Source organism: Micropterus dolomieu, linkage group LG19 (genome assembly GCF_021292245.1).
Source record: "Micropterus dolomieu isolate WLL.071019.BEF.003 ecotype Adirondacks linkage group LG19, ASM2129224v1, whole genome shotgun sequence".
Classification (NCBI taxonomy): Eukaryota; Metazoa; Chordata; class Actinopteri; order Centrarchiformes; family Centrarchidae; genus Micropterus; species Micropterus dolomieu.
The window spans coordinates 5754338-5759511 of NC_060168.1; the positions used below are offsets into that span (position 1 = coordinate 5754338).

The following is a 5174-nucleotide window of genomic DNA, read 5'->3' on the forward strand; positions in this document are numbered from 1 at the left end:
GGGCCATGTATCGTGGAATTCTGGACCAACATCTCCTTCCCTCAGTGAGAGAGCTGAAGATGGGTCGAGGATGGGTGTTTCAGCACGACAACGACCCGAAGCACACCGCCAAAGCAACAAAAGAGTGGCTGAAGAAGAAGCACATCAAGGTTCTGGAGTGGCCTAGCCAGTCTCCAGACCTGAATCCAATTGAAAATCTTTGGAGGGAGCTTAAAATTCGAGTTGCCAGGCGACAACCTCGGAACCTGAATGATTTGGAGGCTGTCTGCAGGGAGGAGTGGGCCAACATCCCTGCCGAAATGTGCACAAACCTTGTCACCAACTATAAAAACCGTTTGACATCTGTGCTGGCCAATAATGGCTTTTCTACAAAATATTAACATGCTGTTTGTCCAGGGGGTCAAATACTTGTTTTTCCTCATCAGATGGTCATCAATTTTTATAAATTCATATGATGTGATTTTCTGGAATTTTCTTTGGGATTCTGTCTTTCACTTTTAGAATGTACATATGATTAAAATTATAGATCGTTGCATTCTTTGTAAGTGGGCAAACCTGCAAAATCAGCAAGGGGTCAAATACTTATTTCCCCCACTGTAACTGTTGTCGTGATTTGAATTGAATCTTCAAACGGAGAAATGAAAATAGGGTTTTCAAAATTTCAAAAAAACAAAATCGGATCATTATTTGAATTTAGTTTAATCGTTTTTCGTTGTTGGATTCAGAAACCCAAAACGGGAGATCGGGGGTCTTGGTATCTCTGGATAATCCGTAATTCGTTTGTAATTCTAAAACGAAAATACCGTTTATCTGTGTTTTGTTTCAAAACGAAAAACCAAATAACTGTTTTTGGTGACAGAATCAAAAAACAATTAAAAATCATTTTATTGTTATTTCTTTTTGAACAAAGAATGAAAGCAATATTAAGTCATTCACCCATATTACTTTTTGTGGATTGGATTTTGGCAGTTTCATGAGCCCCTTTATCTTCTTACTGACTCCAATAGATCTCTGATATTGACCATTTCAAAACAGCTTACCCCTGAAGCTATGGTTCACTTACACACATTAAAATCTGTGGTTGTCTGTTGTTTACTAGAATCATAAAGTTGAGCGGATGTGGCCTGAAGTAAACAACAGGGCCAATTACCCACTGAAGGAGGCTCTGATCCATCTGACTGACCAAGAACTTCTTGACATGGACTGTAACATCAGCAGATACTGTGTGTCTAACTTGACTGGTCAACTTAGTCGTCTTGGCATGAACAGACTTGTGGATGCCTGGAATGAACACAGAATCCCTGGTATGTTAAAAACCATTAAAGAAGAACATTATATGATCCAGACACTCTTTCTTAGGTGTATTGTACTCATTTGTACAATTCAATTACAGAAAAAGGTGTCCACAATCAACTTGCAGGGAGTGGGTGCCCAAAAAAGGTCTCACAGGTGTTATTGCCTCAGGCACCTGAAGCAGCCAACCTTTACGCTGAGGAACTGGGAGGCACCTTAACAAGAGAGTCATCATTTGGAACAGACCCTTTTTCAACGGAAGAAGAGAAGACTACGGTTGAACGTCTTTTTGCTGAAACTTACCCTGATGTGGCAGATCTGTTCAACAGTGCAGTTAACAAAAATCTTTCACCTTTTAAAGATGCAGTGATTTATCTTATTAACTTAACTAAAAGACAAGCATAGTCAGGTTATGCATGTGTGTAACTATCCCAGTCCGAGGGTTGTGTTACTGTAAACATTTAAGTAGCACTATAACAAAACAACGTTTAACTGAACACTGTAACTCAAACTTAGATCCACTGATGCCGCACTCAATCCACTTTTATGATATCCTTTCCCTTGTACATTGTTCAAATTCACTACCCTTTCGTTATGTTCGTGGCTGAAAACAGCCACTACTTTAAACTGCTGTAAAAATGTATCAGATAAATAATTTAAAAAAAATCTTTTGTATAAATCTATTAATCAACTTCAGTCCTGATCAAAACTACTAAATGTTTAAAAAAAAAAAATAAATCAGGATTTTAACTCTTTAATTGCCAAATTTATAAATGATGTTTGGGGGGAAAAACAACACAAAATGACTTATTTTCAATATAAAATGTAATTATGAACTGGATTTTTTTTTTTTTTACCTTTTATCACAGTCTAGGACATGTCAAAGATTAGAAACAACATTGTTTTTGATGCATTGTTAGTTTTTGTGCAGCATCAGATTTTAACTTTTTCTCCCTCATTTACTGTTCGTGGCTGTTTTTGCCCCATTGACTTCCATTATAACCACATTTTTTGATTGCAAAGCCATGACACCATATAATCATGCATTTTTGATTGTTGGTGGTTTTCCCTGTTGGGAAGAGGTAAAAATTGTTATTTTTACTGTTGATAACCAGGTGGCACCATTAACCCTTTATAGGCCTGTGCAAAAATAAAGCTTAGTTTCTGGCTTTTACATGGAGTTATATGGAGTATAATAGCATATTAAAGTGTGTGTGTGTGTGTGAGTGTTAGTGTGAGAGAGAGTGTGAGAACTCACCTTGATGCGTCTGAGAAAATCAAAACATACACCTCAGCTCTCAGAACTACATAGAGTAAACAAAAACAAAGTAAGTCTAAGTGGCATTTTCTGCCTTTTGATGGTGAGAAATGCAGACTAAACAAAAACAAAGCAAGTGGATTTAAACACTTGCATGCAAGCCTGCTGGTCATTTGATGGTGAGAAGAGCAGCAAGCAACATGAGGAAGGGCTTGACTTGTAGTGAAGTTTTAGATATGATTATGCAGCCTCACCCCACCAGCGAGCTGCAGGAGGTATCGTCTTCTCCCTCTGACACCACAGACTCAGGAGAGTCAGATCCTGATTTGGATGTGGCACCCTCATCATCCTCTCTAGATTCCACTGAAGGCGAGGAGGATTCGGAGGATCCTGGATCTGGGTGGATTGGGAGAAACGGCGAATTGTTGTTTTCCACCAACATGGAGACAACTCCCTTTCTTCAGCCTGCCAGAGGCGTGACTCCAGGGCCGACACGCTATGCCATCGCAAGGGTCCAGAATATGGATTCTGTGTTCAATCTGTTTTTTATGGAGGAGATGATTGACCTCATTGTCAGCATGACCAACCTCCATGGGCGCCGCACAATGAGAAACTGGACCGTTGTGGACTCCACAGATCTCCGTGCCTATATGGGGCTACTGATTTTGGCCGGCGTTCACAGGTCCAGAGGGGAGTCCACACGTTGCCTGTGGGATGATCGCAGTGGTCATGCGATTTTTAGAGCCACCATGTTCCTCACAAGATTCCATGAAATAAGCAGAGCTCTGCGTTTTGACGACAAGCTGCAGAGACCAGCTCGCCGTAGAGACGACAAGCTTGCCCCGATCAGATCCCTGTGGGAAATGTGGACGCATCGCCTTCCCCTCCTATTCAACCCTGGCAAAGATGTCACAGTGGATGAGCAGCTTGTGCCATTCAAAGGGAGATGCAGCTTTCGGCAGTACATGCCAAAAAACACCAGCCAAATATATATGGACTCAAAATTTGGGTGACTGCTGATGTTGCCACATCCTATGCCTGGAGGTGTGACATTTACCTGAGTAAGACAAGTAATGCTGCAGAGGTGGGTCAGGGAAAGCGTGTTGTCATGGAGATGACAGAAGAACTCCAGGGCGTCACTGTCACTTGTGACAACTTTTTTACCTCCTACTCACTTGCTCAGGAGCTTCTGCGGAAAAAAATAGCCTTGGTCGGGACGATCAGGAAAAATAAACCAGAGCTGCCACCCAACCTGGTGCAGGCTAAAGGACGACCTGCCCTCTCCACCGTCTTCGCCTTCACGAAGAACACTGTGAGTTACGTTCTGAAACGGGGGTGGAATGTGATCCTCATCAGTACAAGGCACCGCGAAGCAGTGGTGACAGAGGGACCAAAAAAGAAACCAGAGATAATAGCAGATTACAACCGCTGCAAGGGAGGTGTCGACAATCTAGACAAGGTATGTGCCATTACACATTTGTTACTACATGCATCCTATTCCTGTTAACTTTTACTTGAATACATGTGCTTGTTAGAGATACATTTAGGAGATACTTTTTGTGTTTTGACAATGTCTGCATGATTATTCTCATTGTCATGTGCAGCTTCAAAAATACTTATCATGAAATCTGTACTTATTATTTTCTTGGTTTTTTTTTTGTTTTTTTTTTGTAGGTTGTCGGCACCTACAGCTGCAGAAGGAGGACCAATCGGTGGCCACAGACGTTATTTTTCAATATGGTGGACGTCTCGGCATATAATGCATATGTCATCTTCACAGCTGTGGATCCCACCTGGAACCAGGCTAAGCTGTTTCGGAGAAGGCTTTTCCTAGAAGAGCTGCGAAATTCTCTGGTCTCTGCAGCAATATTGAGGAGAGAGCACCTCCCTCGCGCACCAGTTGCTGCTGCACTGGTGAGAGAGATTCAGTCTCCTGCAGCTGTCCCTCCAGACACAAATCCACAGACACCAGTAGCTCAGAAGGGAAGAGGGGAACATGCAAGTGCTGCACAGGACAAAAAAAAAGAACAGTCAGCACTTGCATCCGTTGTGGTGGACACACTTGCAAAAAGAGCACCAAGTGATATGCTGCAAGTCCTGCTGGAAAGACTGAAAATACACAAACACACAGAGTTTGTGGTTTGTTCAATTGTTTAGTTCTTCATCCATCCTCAACTGTCGAACCATTTTTCAGTTTATTTGAAGTTGTTGTTGCATTTTGGTTCATAATAAAGTGTTCATATGTCTGATGCAGATGCTTAGTGTTTTTTTTTTTTGTTTAGTTTTTTTGCACAGGCCTATAAAGGGTTAATGGTGCCACCTGGTTATCAATTTTTACCTCTTCCCAACAGGGAAAACCACCAACAATCAAAAATGCATGATTATCTGGTGTCATGGCTTTGCAATAAAAAAATGTGGTTATAATGGAAGTCAATGGGGCAAAAACAGCCACGTTTTACAGCCATGTTTCTAATCGTTGACATGTCCAAGACTGTGATAAAAGGTAAAAAAAAAAATCCAGTTCACAATTACATTTTATATTGAAAATAAGTCATTTTGTGTTGTTTTTTTCCCAAATCAGTGACATCATTTATGAATTTGGCAATTAAAGAGTTAAAATCCT

At 41.0% G+C, this 5174-nt stretch overlaps 1 pseudogene; it reads left to right on the top strand.

Annotated features, from left to right (window-relative positions):
- The first annotated feature begins 2787 nt into the window (after window positions 1-2787).
- Window positions 2788-5174, top strand: part of LOC123958131 — a 4731-nt pseudogene continuing 2344 nt past the window's right edge.